The sequence below is a fragment of the Theropithecus gelada genome, chromosome 10 (genome assembly GCF_003255815.1).
Source record: "Theropithecus gelada isolate Dixy chromosome 10, Tgel_1.0, whole genome shotgun sequence".
Taxonomy (NCBI): Eukaryota; Metazoa; Chordata; class Mammalia; order Primates; family Cercopithecidae; genus Theropithecus; species Theropithecus gelada.
The window spans coordinates 68,682,047-68,698,749 of record NC_037678.1 but is presented as its reverse complement, the minus strand read 5'-3'; the positions used below and the strand labels follow the sequence as shown (position 1 = coordinate 68,698,749).

General features: G+C 44.4%; 1 protein-coding gene across 5 annotated transcripts in view; it reads left to right on the top strand.

Moving 5' to 3' along the window:
• RALY (RALY heterogeneous nuclear ribonucleoprotein) overlaps window positions 1-16,703 on the top strand; it is a 79,292-nt gene that overhangs the window by 50,797 nt on the left and 11,792 nt on the right. The window contains exon 1 of one of the 5 annotated variants that reach the window (XM_025398467.1): window positions 8,191-8,266. The exons of the other annotated variants lie outside the window; for them this stretch is intronic. The gene's annotated coding sequence lies outside the window, so the exon portion shown is untranslated. Of the gene's footprint in view, window positions 1-8,190; window positions 8,267-16,703 lie in introns of those variants that run through there. 5 annotated transcript variants of the gene reach the window in all.

Genomic DNA, 16,703 nt, shown 5'->3' with positions numbered 1-16,703 from the left:
AATCACTCTGAATGGAAACATGGAGAGTGCTTTAGGAGCTTGGAGGGGACCACTACCTGAGAGATGAAGGAATACCTCCCAGAAGAGGTAATATTTGAGTTGGACTTCAAAGATGAGGCATTTGGTAATTGTAAAGGGGAGACTGTAACTTCTAAGCAGAGAGACCAGTGAGGACAGAGGCACAGAAGCTTATGTGTGTGTTTCAGAGAAGGGAAAACAGTCCATTGTAGCCAGAGTATAAGAGTTCAGGAATGGGACTGTGGTTAGGGTTAAAGTTACCAAAGTAAGTTGGGGTCAAACTCTGAAGGACCTAATATTGGAGGCTATTGTGTATGTACTGTGTTTCACACATAGCATACAGTAGTACTTCATTAATTAGGTGATATATATTTGTCTATTTGTGCGAGTATGTAGCTCTGTGTTAGTATGTGCATTACCTTTTTTTTTTTTTGTTTTTGAGNATTTTTTTTTTTTTTTTTTTTTTTTTTGAGACAAGGCTTCACTGTGTCACCCAGGCTATAGTGCATTGGCACAGTCATGGCTCACCACTGCAGGCTCAACCTTCTGGGTTCAAGTGATCCTTCCACCTCACCCTCCCAAGTAACTGGGACTACAAACATGTACCACCATGCCCAGCTAATTTTTTAATTGTTTTTAGAGACAGAGTGTCACTATATTGCCCAGACTGGTCTTGAACTCCTGAGCTCAAGCAGTCCTCCTGCTTTGGCCTCCCAAAGTATTAGGATTACAGGTGTGAGCCACCATGTGTGGCCAAAAAATATTTATTAATTGAAAATTTTAATACATTCTCAGGGATCAACTTAAGGTCTCCTAACTCTTTGCCCAGTATTCTTTCCATTAAGATCGCTTGGTGGGGCCAGTGGTTGGGTTTCATCTTAGGGTGACCAGATAGTAAAGAGAGGGAGGGCTGGATCTCTGTCACTATTGATATGCTGACAAGGATGGCATTTTCTGGCCTTTGCTGCAGTCCTTATATATACTCCCCACTACAGAAAGCCCAGATTCAGTAGTCTCTGGGCTGCAGACTCAAGCTTTTATTGCCTTTGCTCCCTGTAGTATACTGAACAATGACACCAGTGACCCCCAGCTTCTCACTCTGCCTTCTCCTTTATTTTCTGTCTCATCAGTGTCTTGCCTCTCCTTCTATTCTGCTGATAGATGAGGAACTTGAGCTCATTTCACAAACATCAGCTACAAGGTTCACTGTTAAGGAGTTGTTGTGTCACATACCTTGGGAAACCATTTACTGAAAAATGCCCACCTAGGATTCTTTCACCTGTTCACTAGCAGAAATTTCACTGGTTGCCAGGGTAATGCTGGAGGCTGGGATTGCAAAGATTAATAAAACAGTCTCTGCCTTCAAGGAGTTCAGAATTTAACAGAGGGAGACAGATATGTAAATACAAAAGTGCAGCAGATGTTGCAGTAGAGGTCAGCAGAGAGTATCTGGGTCCAGAGGAGGGAGTGGCTGGATCTGCCTACAGGGTGGGAAACAAAAGCTTTCCCAAAGAGTGTTCTATAGGGACATCACATCCGTGGGTTTGTACTCAGAACACTCATGGCCCCAGCCACACCACCAGATCAGAAATTGGTTCCAGGCCGGGCATGGTCGCTCACGCCTGTAATGCCAGCACTTCGGGAGGCCAAGGCAGGTGGATCACTTGAGGTCAGGAATTCGAGACCAGCCTGACTAACGTGGTGAAACCTTGTCTCTACTAAAAATACAAAAATTAGCCAGGCGTGGTGGCGCATTCCTGTAGTCCCAGCTACTTGGGGGGCTGAGGCACAAGAATCGCTTGAACCTGGGAGGTAGAAGTTGCAGTGAGCCGAGGTCGCACTCCAGCCTGGGTGACAGAGTGAGACTGTCTCAAGGAAAAAGAGAAAGAAATTGGTTCCAGTCGTACTTTATTGATGACGCTGTCTCTCTCTTAATCTTACTCATGTTTAGAGTATGATATTTTGAGCTGTCTGTTAAATGGGGGCAATAGTAATACCATTTTCATGTAGAAAATTCTTGAGCATTTAACTTGCATTATCTTTACGTTATCTCATTGAATTCTCACAACAGCCTTATGGAGAAAGTACTGTAATATTATTCCCATTTTACAAGTGAGAAAACCAGGCACAGAGAGGTTAAATCATTTACCCAGCATCATACAGCCAACATATAGCAGAGCTGGGATTTGAACCCCAGGTAGTCTGATTCCAGAGTCATTTTCCTAAAACGGCCCCAAAAAGAGCCATTATGACGTTGATGTAATTCTTACCTCAAAGAGTTGTTTGAGAATTTAAATATACTTAGCAGTGTATCTTCCATGTAATAAGCAATTAATGTAATGATCATTTATATTACAAAACATTCTTTCCTAAATGCTGGGGTGGATTGGGCTGTTGCAAAGATATCCCCTTCCTGTCTCTCTCCAACTTTTCCTGGCTTTAGCATCTGTGCAGCCTGCCGCTTTGTATCTTAAACAGCATAGATAAGGAAGGAGGTGGGGGTAGGGCACGGGGACTGTGGTATGTGGCTCTGTTGGAGTTCAATTCAGCAGATACTCCCTAAGCATCCACTCTGGGCTAGAGCCTGTCCTGATGGCAGTGGGGATGCCAAGATGAAATAGATTGTGGTCCCTGCTGTCCAGGAATTCACAGTCAGTCTGGGAGGAGAGATGACACCGAAACAGATTATTTTAATACAGTCTCCTCAGATGGATCTTAGCCAGCACATCAGACCCCACTGCCCACAGCTCATTCACAACTAGCAGGGCAAGAATGCCTTACCATTATATTGATTGTTAAAATAATAATCCTGTTAATATCTTTGACATCATTAAAGTCACTGTTATTAATGTAGAAAGTAGTAATATCTTAGAGAAGGTCAGCAGCTACTCGAAAGAGACTTTTAACATGCTCAATTGGAAAAACCTATTTTATTTTTATGGGTAGGAGTGTTCCAAAACTGCGGGTAGGGCTAAGGGTGTCCTTGGCTTGGGGACTATACTGTGGGGAAGGATTTATGTCCACCCAGCCTCCCTCCTGGCCACCCGATGTGCTCCATAGTTATCACATACTTTATAGCTTCTTGTTCCCAGGCACATTTTTTTATTTGGCAGAATGAGCAAGAACGGGGGAGGTAGCTTTCTGAGGCAAGACGTCTGTCAGGAGAGGCAGTGACTGAGTGCTGAGATTGGCAGGGGCTATTGCCAGGGCAGCTAGGGCTTTATGGAGTGTATGTCTTATTGCATATATCACCTCCAATTAATGGATCCATGGACACCATCAGTGCTTCCACCACATGCCTAGCAGTGTGCCCCAAAATCTCTGTGCTGCTTGAGGAGAGAAGACTAACACATGAGACAAAAAGAGTTTGGCACAAGATGGGATGCTTTGCTCAGGGGTTGGATTGGTGGTTCAGATGCTCAAAAGCTATAGGGACTTACGAGTGCCTCCTTATTGAGCACTGGACTGCATACGACATCAGAATGGGTGATGGCTGTCTCTTAGTGTCCACAAAGCCCTTTCTGATCTGATCTCAGCTAGGCGCTCTAGTATCATCGGCATCATTTCTTCTTACATCCTGGACCCTGGGCAAACCAGAGTACATCATATTATTCACTAAATGTGGGATCTCTGTCAAACTTCTGTAACTTTCCTTATGCTGTTTCCTCTTAATTGTACTCTCTTCCTGTGTGGGGGTTAACTTCAACTCATCCTTCAGGACAAGATTGGAACTTATTGATGACTCTTCTTGTCTGAGTCTTCTCCCTTTCTTTCTGTCCCTTAGGTAATTGACATGCCTCCAAGTTCCTAGTTGCTCCTGTCATAGACCTCATCAAGACGAAACATAGGTTCTGGTTTTCTTGAGGTCTCCACCACTGACTGGACTATAAATTCTTCTGGGGGAAGATTGTACTTTATTAGCCTCTGTACTTTTATACAGTGTCTGGCAGTAATAGGTGGACAATAAATGATTTTTTGATAAATGAGTAAATCTTTTTAGCATGTTACTCCTCTACCTAGGAACCCACAGTAACTTCATGGCACTCAAAACTTTGTAGACTCAAAAACTAGTAAACATAGTAGACTCTATATCTTCACATGTACATAAAAACAATAATGAGGATTTGATTTTCCCTACTAATTTAACTCTACTCTCCATACCCACCACCTGCCCAATATGGCGATGCGTGATGCTGCGAGGTTGCCATGAAAGTGACATTCATTGGAGATAACAGTGTAAATTGGTATAACTCTTTTGGAAAGCAGTTAAGCAGTGTCTTGCCAGAGCCAATAAAATGTTCATATATTGGACCAGTAATTCCACTTCTGGGAGTCTGTCCTAAGGAAATAGTCTAGTTTATACAATAAGCTTTCCCTCAGATGCTGTTGTTTTTAATAGTGAGAAATTGGAAAAAGCCTAAAAGACCACCAGTCTAAACTATGATAAATCTACTCAGGGAAAACTACAAGCTTTTAAAGCAGTAGTGTAAAAAATGATGCTTACTGAAAACTGTGCGGCAGTAAGGACAAATATGTTATATATAATAAATGTATTACAATGCTAATTGAAAAAATTAGGCTACAGAGTTTGAATGAGGGATCTAACCATGTAATCCAAACATAATGTGCAAGAAAAACACTGGAAGGAAATACACTAACATGCTAACAGTTATGTCCCATAAAGGGTTGGGCGTTTAACAGATGTTTTCATATGGTAATTTCAAATAATAAACTTACTAAATATAATAGCACAAATTCTTACCCAAATTATTGGTTAAGAATTTTGAAATAATAAACCGCCCAGGTGTAGTGGCTCACGCCTGTAATCCCAGCACTTTGGGAGGCCAAGGTGGGCGGATCACGAGGTCAGGAGATGGAGACCATCCTGGCTAACATGGTGAAACCCCGTCTCTACTGAAAATACAAAAAATTAGCTGGACATGGTGGCGGGTGTCTGTAGTCCCAGCCTCTGATCTTAATTTCCGTTTTAAACAAAGAAGTGATAGGGTAATATATTACTCTGGTGACAGTAGAGGATTATTTAAAGAATGTTAATAAGAATGAAGAGAAGGGGGCTACATTCTAAAAATACTGAGGCCAGATATGCAGGACGTGGTTAATAACTCAGTATGTGGGGGAAACATATATGCCTAATAGAGAACATTGGCTCAAGGAGTTTAATGAGATGTCCAAGGTCACACAGATAGTAAGTGGCTGATCCTGAATTAAAACCCTGTTCTGTCTGTCCAAAGCCATGCCCTTTCTCCTGCAGCTGAGACACCTATCATAGTTTTGGAGAAACTTTTTTTTTTCTTTTAACCAGTTGTAGTGTAGAAGCTTGTTTAGCGTAGCACCTCCTTTTTGAGGGGAAGGGGGCCAGAAAGGGTTAATTCTTTCTAAGACAATGACAAGGGGGAAAGACCATAGATACCAAAGCTGCTTCTGTCATGATCAGTTGAACTGATTAGAAGTTCAGTAGGCATTGGGTGTGTCATACCTGTCGTTTTGAGGGCTGTTTTTTGTGAAGTTGCAGTGGTTCATTGGTTGGCTTTTGTTTGTTGCTTAGCTTATGGTAGCAGGGCCTCTTGGACGTAAGCATGCATATGTATACCGTATTACATGCTAATGAACATTTTGTTCATTGCACCAAGTTTATTGATGCTGCTGCTGCTGTGGGAGTGAGAGAGGGGTCAGGATGGCAGCTTCAAACAAGGGACAATGTCTAAGCTGCTCTCTGGAAGGAAGGGTTCACCTGACCATACAATGCCCTATCCCCATACTTACCTCTCAATGACTAATCCAAGAAAAGTTGATTTTGAACTTGAGTCTATCCTTTGAAGTATGATACTTATCCCTTCGGAAGAACCTATTTCATATTGACGTGTTCACTCTCTGACCTTGGGCAAGGTCTCTGGTGCTAGGGTTTACTCTCTGCACTAGGGTTTGCCTAGTAGAGAACATTGGTTCAAGGAGTTTAATGAGATGTCCAAGATCACACAGCTAGTAAGTGACTGATCCTGAATTTAAACCCACTAGGGTTTACTCATTTATAAAGTGAATGACACATAACTACTCAGAGGATTGTTGTGTATAGATTCAGTAGCCTTAACTCATGAAGAGGCTTGTAAGCTACATTAAAGGATTTGAACTTGGTTCTTTATGGTGGGAAGCCCCTGAAGGATTTTAAACAGGAGGCGGCAGGGGCACACTTGATTGATCACACAGGAGGCAGATGCTTAGTAATGTTTGTGGAGTTAGTGTTGTTACCAGGGAGACAAAGGCAGAGTGGCTGTGACTGTGGCATCATTCTCAGTGGTCCCCTTTAGACCAAACATGTGGCACTGTGGGAGATGATGCTTAGAGCCCTAAGTTATGTTTGGATCAGCACCCTGGAGAGAGGTCACCCCTTCCTTCCTTCCCCTGCCTGAATGTGGGAAATTTAAAATATATGTCGATGCATATGCTGTCTTGTAGGGTCAAGCCTTTGGGGCTATGAGGGGTGCCACTTAGTGTGTTCAAGAAGGATTGTTGTAATGAGGAAAATACTGATTCCGCATGAAAGGATTTTAATCAACTGCCCTGATACCTGAGGGACACAGTACTTGGCTGGAGTGCTGAGTTTTGCACCATCCAGCCCTTGCTTCCAGCCTGTTGGCTTCCTGCCTGGGTGCCTCTGTCTAGGAAGACGTGCAGCAGCTATCCATCCTGGGAATATTCCTGTCCATGCTTATGTAGCACATCTCAGGGAACAGAACATGTTATCTCCTTTGACCCTCACAACAACCTGTGTTACAGGGATTTTTATCCCCATTTTACAGGTGGGGACCTGTGAACCTCAGAGAAGTCAAGTGCCTTTTCAGGGTCATACAGCTAGTAGAGACGGGATTCAGGCCCCAGCGCTCCACAGGCAAGGAGAAATCCAAAGCTAATAAGCCCCCTTACTATTTTAACTTAGAGCTGTGCTTGTTGTGGGAGGAGTTAAGCCTTCCTCTCATACAGGTTGGGAAATGAGAACAGGATGCGCTACCACAGCACAGCCTTCTGCACCCTGACTCAGAATACAGCAGCCACAGAATGTAGAAGTTCCATCAGAGACACAGAAGAGTGAGCAACTGGGGGCTTCTTGCAGTATCAGTCCCTGGGGCCCTGTTGCCCAGCAGGGGAGCCTAATCTGCTCTATAGGGTCCTCAAAGCACAAGGAGGCCTTGGTGGGAACCTTTGCTTAGGGTCCTCTTCCTACCTAATTTCTCAAGTTGTATTCCTTATGAGCTCTGGCAGCTGCAGTGTTCCAGATGCTCATTTATTTATTCATTCATTCAGCACTTAATAAGTACCTACTCCTGTCTTTCCTTTTATGTTCAAGGCACGTTTCCAAATACTAGAGTTTTGGTGATACACTTGAAGAGACTTTATTGCATCCACAGTCATAGTATTTTTTTCCTTGATCACAGTTCAGCTCTAGGTTAATGTTCCATTAGAACTGACCACCTTATTTTTATACTAACATGGAAAAGTTCTTGCAGGTTCCAACAACAACAATAATAATTGAGATTGAGCATCCCTAAGTTGAAAATCCAAAGTTCTCCAAAATCGGAAACTTTCTGAGTGCCAACATCACATTCAAAGGAAATGCTCATTGGAGCATTTCAGATTAGGGATGCTCACTCAGCTAGTTAAGTATCTGCAGATATTCCAGAATCCATAATCTGAAACACTTCTTGTCCCAAGCATTCGGATAAGGAATACTCAACCTGTAGCAGCAGGAGCTAATATATTTGCATGCTTTCTGTTGTGCTGGACACTATTCTGAATGTTTACATGAATTATTTTATCCTCTAACAACCCTAGAGATATGTATTGCTATCTGCATCTTACAGATGAGACAGACACTTCCCGAAGGTCATGTCATAGCCAGTTCAGTAACAGAATGAAGGTGTTTGGTTTCAGTTCTCTCCTGATGACATTCCGTGTCCTCTCTCACAGGAGTAAAGATTCAGGCTTTGGCTCCTGCTTGATGGCAAGCCATGTATTTAACTCCTACACACAGCAAGCTTTACTTCTTTCTACACTGAGTCGTATGACCCACTCAGCTCTGAGTTATGCTGAAAGATAACACTACATAAGCTCAAAGCAAAAAGCAGTTTTGTACACTGATGAAAATTTGACTGCACACGTGGAAGATTGAAGGTGCACTATTGTGCCTTTGAACACTGGTGAAGAGCTTCAGTTTGCCCTGTCATAGTCTTAGGTAAGTACAGTAGCATTCAGGAATGAATCTGGTTTCCATCCCTCTCAACTCCCTAGATGGAGAGAGAAGACTGGTTTGTAAACTGCCATGATACAAGACAGAAAATGAGAAAACCTTTTATTCCTTTCACTCTCCTGGCTAGTTTCCTCGTGTTCTTCAAAGTATGGAGAGAGGGTCTGGAATACCAGACTCTTCAGAAATATATACTCAGGCTCCAGGAGAGTGGTTCCAGTCCTCCATTAAGCCTGGATTGTCTTCCCTTGCAGGATGTAGCATGATGTAGAGCAGAGACCAAGATAAATCACCACTCAAAGTTCTAGGTGGCAGGTCCTTAGTCTCCCTATCCCCTTCTCTCAAGAGAGAGAGACAAGAAAAGGAAAAAAATTGGATAGTTTTTGTAAATTAGTCTGACACTGATATCTAAAAACAGTCAGGCTCAAGGACTTGGAAAGAAATGAAGTAAACTTCATGCTTTCTTTGCTTTGGTTTCATAGAAGTTCACAGTTGAGCAAGAGTGGCTTAGAGCTATGTTACTCAAAGTGAAGTTTAAAAAGCAAAACAAAAGGAAAAACTGCTTCACCATAAATAGTTTTGAGAAGTACTGACTTATTTAGTTAGTGTGACAATGTGAAAAATAACCTCAGTCTTTTGATTATAAAATGAGATTAATAATACTTGCCTCAAAGTGCTGCTTTGGGGATTATTTGATGGTAAATAATGTTTTGAGTACTTAATATTTGCCTACTGCTGTGCACTGTACGTGTATTATTTAATCTTCTCCACAATTCTGTAGTAAATTTTCTGAAACTTTGGATAGGTTATAGGATTTGCCAGAGATCAAAGGTGTGGCAAGTAAGCAAGTAGATAGGATTTGAATGGGAGTTACGTGGCATGTTCTGTGTAAGGAGCCTGTTCCCCATGTGGGCTCCCTTGTCACTGTACTTTCTCTGTATCACTAATGGTAGAGATCTGCTTTCTTTTTTTTTATCACTGACCCTAACTTACTTTGTTACCTTGGGCAAGTCCCTTTCTCTGAGCCTTAATTTTTCTTATTTACCCTCAAGGGTATGCCACATGACCTAGATTTTTTTGTTCCCTACATCAGGTGGCATATCCTAGGAACCAGGGACTTTATTCATCTCTGGTTCCACAGCATCTAGCTAGATAGGCCTGGCATATAATGAGTATTCAGTACTGAGGCCATTGGTTACTCTAGAGGATCTGTAAGGTTCCTTTTACTCACTACTTTCTCTGAACATCCTACATACTTTATCCTCTGCCTTCCCCACCCTTCCTCAACATCATGTTTCCTGCCTAGTTCATAGGACAGCATGACCTTATTTCCTTATGTCTGCCTGTCGTAAGCAGTCTTGATCCTGCTGTACTTTCAGACAGCCCACATGGTACCCATGTTTTTATTGTCTGTGAAATGTGTCTAGGATAAACTACCAGGGATATTAAGTTAAGGGGTAGAAGGGGCCTGCTCACAAAATCAGAAGAACACTCTTACTCCATTCCTACCCAGTTGGGCCTGCGCCTACGGCAGCCCTGCCAGGCCTGAGTAATGGCCATAGCTTGGAGCAGGGTTTTCCTTGAGCTCCATCGGGATTTCCAGTAATTGGAACATGGCACCTTCCAACTTGTAATGGATGGCAAAACAAGAGGGGCATTTGTCACTGCCTGACTTCCCTGTGGGAAAGAGGCTCATAAGTCACAGCTGACAAACCCTTTGATGACTTTTAAACTTCATTTACAGAAAAGAATAGCTATAATCAACCAACAGCAAGCAGTGACTAATCTTGCCACATTATCACTGTGAGGAGCCAACCCTTAAGGCATAGGAAGGGGGCGGGGGCCATCCCCAAAGCTCACAGCAAGTGCTGATTGGCTCTTGGACTTGAGAGTATGCCTTCAGCTAGGTCCTGTGAGTTTATGCTCCAAGGATCGGTGTTAGGAGGTAGAGGAAGAAACTGACAAGGCAGATACAGGGCATGCCCAGTTTTGAAGCCGTTCTGGGCCAAGATTATGAGATCAGCTCTGGTCTCGCACATATTCATCCTACCTCTGCCATTTCCTGGCTTGAGTGAGACCAAACACCAAGCCTTAGTTTCCTCATATGTGAAATGGTCACAACATATATCATCACTATCGCATAGCAAAAGCCTTAGTGCAGTTCCTGGCATGTAAGTACTCCACAAGTATTGATGATCATTATCATCATCATGTTTGGGCCTGGAGTACCTTTTGTGGTCACATGGTTTAAAACCTAGGTTATATGGCATGTCAGCAAAGCCAGGACCATTCTTCCTGTGGATGGGGGCTCAGTGGGAGCAGTCTAATGGAACGGGAATAACACAGGCTTTAGAATCAGACAAGCCTTTGGGTCTTTCCATCCAAAGCATGCAACTTAATGTGACTGTAGACAAATTAAGTTGTTTCTGAGTCTCAGTTGTATCTGTAGAGTGCAGATGATACTACATATCTCAATAGATGGTGATCAGGATTACAAGCGATTATGCCTGTAAAGCTTTCAACTCAGTGCCTGGTACAAAGTTCTACATATTAAATTGTGTGTTCCCTTTTTGTTCTCCCTCAAGGCAAGAATAAGTATGCATCTCTCCAGGGAAGCAGGAGACAACAGTGAAGACATTCTTGTATTTCAAACTTCTATTTCCAGCTCTATGTACGGGAGGAAGAGGAGAATAAGGGAATCAAAGAGGAGAAAGGGATACCTTTTGTATATTGTTCCTTCCTCCTGCCAGGCCTCTCCCGCTGTCACTACTCAATGGGAATTCCTCTTAAACACTCTCCCTTTTGCTAGAGCCTTCCATGCTGCTCCTACCCCTTCTCTGATCTCCCAGACTACTTTGCTTGGACAGTAGACCATCTCAGGGCATGTGTACCTTGTGGCCATGATAGATGTCCCCTGCTGGATGGGGAGTTGCTTGAGGTCGCAGACCCAACTGCTGAATAAATAAATAAATGATCGATTTGTTAGTTACTTGATAATACCCAGTCCATAGTTAGCTCCATATTTGGATATTTATAATTATGATCAGACGGACAAGTAGGTGTTTGGATGACTTCTATGGCAAAAAATAAAGAGGCTGACAATCATTTGTAGGTCCTTAATTCTAACCCAGTATCAGGGATTATAGGCATAAGTTACCTACCCATCCCTCCTTAACTTGTCCGGTTCCTGGAACTAGGAAGGGGAGCTTGTTACAGATGGTAAGCCTCAGCCTAAGGCCCCAAACAAGAGTAGAGTTAGTGTTCAGGATGCAGGAGGGTGGGATTATATACCCAGACCATGCTATGGGGAGATAACTGAGGCCTGCCTTCTGTTTCTGCTTTGGGGTATCCTCTTGGGGCCTATCAGATACGGATACCAACGTCAGTAGTATAGGACCTCACAGTACAGTTGAGGGGTGAGAATGACTCAGCAAGGCTGGAACCCCTCCTGGCCAGTGTTCCCTCCTCTCCCAGCCCCATACAGTAGTGGTTTGACAGGAATGGGGTGGGGACACCTTTATGAAGTTTCTAGGTTTGGTTGCAGATACTAGGACAAGGGAGAACATGCATAGGCTCCCTACTCCCTACCCCCAGCTCCCTTACTGTCAGGCAAAGTGTGGTGCACAGGGAGATGACATAGTAAAGAACATGTCATCTTAGGGCTAGGATGTGGAGGAGCTAGAGTGCCAGGCTAGGTTCATCTGTTTTCATAGAGCATTTGGGTTATCCAGTTTCTTAATACCTACTAGTCCTACCCATTATACCAGCACTTTACTCATATTGTCTCCAGTTCTTATCCTAATTCTGGGAGGTGGGTATAATTTCCATTTTGCAGTTGAGGACTCTCAGGCCCAGCAAGGTGAAAGGATATGGCCACAGTTACAGTTTTAAGTGATAGATCTCGGATTGGAGCTCAGTCCTGTCTGACTCTAGAGCCTGAGCTATTTTTGCTATTTCATATGCATTTGTCCTTTGTTACTACGATATCGTTTTAAAAAACAGGTTCCGGCCGGGCGCGGTGGCTCAAGCCTGTAATCCCAGCACTTTGGGAGGCCGAGACGGGTGGATCACGAGGTCAGGAGATCGAGACCATCCTGGCTGACACGGTGAAACCCCGTCTCTACTAAAAAATACGAAAACTTAGCCGGGCGAGGTGGCGGGCGCCTGTAGTCCCAGCTACTCGGGAGGCTGAGGCAGGAGAATGGCGTAAACCCGGGAGGTGGAGCTTGCAGTGAGCTGAGATCCGGCCACTGCACTCCAGCCTGGGCGACAGAGCGAGACTCCGTCTCAAAAAAAAAAAACAAAAAAAAAAAAAACAAAAAAAACCCAACAGGTTCCCAGAGAGAGGGCTTCTTGAAAAGCAAGTAGAGCAGAAGACTGGTGAGCGCTGTGTTTCCCAGCATTTCCACAGTGCCAGCACAGAGGAGGACACTCAGGAAATGTTTGTTAAATGAGTGAAGGAGATAGGAACTGGGTAATAATAGAAATTGGCATAATCTGTATCTTTTGATAGTATATTACAGATGCAACAGAGCACTTTCACATCAGTTAGCCTAGTTGATTCTTGGACCTGAAAGGTAATCAGGGAAGAGACTATTTCTGTTTTTGGATTAAAGACGAGAAGGCCTAGAGAAGTTACGTGACTTGTTGCAGGTCACATGACTAAGAACAGTAGAGCCAAGGCCAAGCCTTCTGGACCTGTAGCCTGCAGTGCTTATACTTCACCCATCCAGGAGCTTTTGCTGTTTGACATGCAGGGAGCTGACTCTTGAGAGTGATCGGGAACTAAAGAGCATTCCTTGGGAAATTAGTCCTGTCTGGCCAGTAATAATCATTTGGGCACTGCTAATGAGCCAGGACTTGGCCAGTTTAATGAGATTAATAGATGTTCTGTCATCCCTGGCCGCCTGGTAAAAGCAGAAGCCTCCAGACCAAGGAGGCCCTGGACGCTGATGAGTCTAATTGCTTGACTTTCTCCAGAAATAGTCTTCGATCACTAGTAGCTATTTTCCTTCTGAACCACCCGGATGTCCCCAGGGTTATCTACGGGCAGAGAGCTGGCCACAGGCTGCTGTTCCCCTCATCGCCGTGCAGGAGAATAAGGCCAGAGGTGCCCAGCAGGACTGAACCAAGACAGAGACTATAAATAGCGCTGGGGACATCAAAACCTAAAGCAGCAGCTCCTCCCTTGAAATGAGCATTTCAAGAGGAAGAGATTCAGTGCTGGGGAGGATTTACAGAGGTCTCTGAGTGCCTGAGACTAGACTTGATCTGATAGGCATTATTGGGAGCACATGAGGGGTGACATGGCAGTTAAGAGTGTTAAGACAGCCATTGAGACAGTGGAATGGAGAGTGTCGAGTAAGAAGCCTTGATTCAGGACCCCTAGCTGCACTCCCCTCACCAGCTGGTTGACCTTAAGTAAGTCACTTATCTTTGCTGATCCTTCTTTTTTTTTTCATTTATACAGTGGGACGGGATGGGTGCAGTGGCTCGTGCCTGTAATCCCAGCACTTTGGGAGGCCAAGGCGGATGGATCAGGAGTTCGAGACCAGCCTGACTAGCATGGTGAAACGCCATCTCTACTAAAAATACAAAAATTAGCTGGCTGTAGTGGCGGGCACTGTAGTCGCAGCTACTCAGGAGGCTGAGGCAGAGAATTGCTGGAACCCGGGAGGCAGAGGTTGCAGTGAACCAAGATCATACCAGTGTACTCTAGCCTGGGCTACAGATGTCTGGTGAGAGCCCTCTTACAGGTTCATGGACAACCATCTTTTCACTGTGTTCGCACATGGTGGAAGATGCAGAGTAGCTCTCTGGGCCTCTTATTTATTTATTTATTTTATTTTATTTTTTTTTTTGAGACGGAGTCTCGCTCTGCCGCCCAGGCTGGAGTGCAGTGGCCGGATCTCAGCTCACTGCAAGCTCCGCCTCCCGGGTTCACGCCATTCTCCTGCCTCAGCCTCCCGAGTAGCTGGGACTACAGGCACCCACCACCGCGCCCGGCTAGTTTTTTGTATTTTTTAGTAGAGACGGGGTTTCACCGTGTTAGCCAGGATGGTCTCGATCTCGACCTCGTGATCCGCCTGTCGCAGCCTCCCAAAGTGCTGGGATTACAGGCTTGAGCCACCGCGCCCGGCCCTCTTATTTATTTTGTAGAGATGGGGTCTTGTGATGTAGCCTAGGCTGGTCTCCAACTCCTGGCCTCAAAGGATCCTCCCACCTTGGCTTTTCAAAGTGCTGGAATTACTGGCGTGAGCCACTTCCTGGCCTGGGGCTCTTTTTCTTTAAAGGCATTAAACTCATTCTTGAGGGCTTTCCCTTCCCTTTGGGACCTAATCACTCCCAAAGCCCCACTTCCTAATACCGTCATGTTAGGGATTAGGTTTCAACACAGATTTGGTGGAGGAGGCACACTCATACTACAAGAGATATAAACTGGATTTGTTCACTAAAATTCTGTGCAACCATGAGGAATTGTAGTAGAAAAGGGAAAGGGCAAGGACCAAGGAGAGCGTGAGTGGCTGACGCAAGGTAACATAATCTTGCTGGGGAAGTCAGAACCCAAGGCATCCCTGTGCCATGTGCAAGATACCTGCAGATACCTGTTTCTGAGGTTCTGATTCCAGTTCCGGCTTTGCTCTGTTAACCAATTACCTTGCTTCTCTGAACCTGTCTCAGTTTCCCTATGTCAAACAGCTCCTCACAGGGCTGTTGTGAGGATTAAATACTGTAATACCATGCAGCATTCAGTAATTAGTGGCTTTTTTTTTTTTTTTTTTTTTTACGGGAAGTCTTGCTCTGTTGCCTAGGCTGGAGTGCAGTGGCGTGATCAAACAGTTCTCCTGCCTCAGCCTCCCAAGTAGCTGGGATTACAGACGTACACCACCATGCTTGGCTTTTTTTTTTTTTTTTCTTTCTTTCTTTTAAGTAGAGACGGGGTTTCGCCATGTTAGATAGGCTGGTCCTGAGCTCCTGACCTCAAGTGATCCACCCGCCTTGGCCTCCCAAAGTGCTGGGATTACAGGCATGAGCCACTGTGCCAAGCCAGTGGCTGTTTTTACTGTGACGGCTCTTTGGGTATCTCATTTACCCAAAGTTCAGAGGTAACTTTTAGGACTTTTCTACCTTTGCAAACCCCTGTCACTTTTCTCCATGTTCAGGCTTGGCTCTCCTGTGTTCAAAAACAATTTCCAGCTGAAATATTTCAACTGGAAAAAAATGAATTTGTTTTTGCCAGGTTTCTTCTGCTCTTACTAGCCTAGAGGAGCAGGCCCATCCCTTTGAGCTGTAAATTGCATTTCAAAGCCTGTGTCCCTAGTGGATTTTAATTAACTTAAAAGGCCCAGCTTTTACGCAGCAGTTGTTTCTCCTGCAGGTATAGGTGAAGGCACTTATTGGGGAGCCAGTCCCCAGTTTTCTCAAACATAGTGTTTTGTTTTGTTTTGTTTTGTTTTGAGACACTGTGGTCTCTCCCAGCTCCTCACTGTCTTGGGGCCTGTCTCTCACCAGCCCAGAATGAAAAATGGAATATAAGGACCCTAGACTTAGCGTCAGAGGACCCATGGGTTAGTCTTGGCTCTGCTACTCACTAGCCGTGGCGTCCTGGCCAAGTTTTTACTGTGGGTAAAACTTCGTTCCTCTGAGTGAGAGCATTTATAAGCTCTATGTGCACACAGGTCTCTGCTCATCTGACATTGCAGAAGTCTCTAGGAACAAATTTGCTTCTCTCCCTTCCTCCAACCACCAAGAACAGTCCTTCTACCCACCTCTCTTCAGCTCATTGCTAAACCTAGGACCCCTGGGGGCTGCAGACACCTTGCTCTCAATTACACAGCTAATCTGAGAGGCAGAGCTTGGCCCAGGGCAGGAAATAGCTTACCAAGTCAAGTAGCTCCTGCTGAATGGATGTCAATATTTTCTAGAGCTGCCACTCTAAGCTAGGGGGAAGCCTTGAAAAGCATAGCAAGAATTGGGTGGGAGGGATTGAGTTGGTCTGTGGAGGTGGGTATTTGGGTCAAAGATTAGAAAAAGGTATCTGGGACCTCTGCCCCAGTGGTCCTAACCACTTAAGGCAGTCCACAGCTAGACCTTCTCACCACCTCCTGGGACATATGTCCACTCCCTCCCTAATATTGATTGAACACTTACTGTGCCTCAAGTTTTGTCAGGCCTGCCCTGTAACATTTGCAGGGCAGAGTAACAAGAGTACAAATAGAGACCCATGTACCATATGTTTAAACATTTGAAGGTTCTAAGTGAAGCTAATAAATTGTGATGTCCCTAACAACTTGGAATACCATGTCTAAATTTAGAATTCTTGGACTCGTTAGGATTCTGTACCTGAACCTGGCAGTTCAGGGAGACCTAGTCTGGCCCCACCTCCTTTTCATTCCCTTTCCCAATTCTATTCCTCACTTAGAGG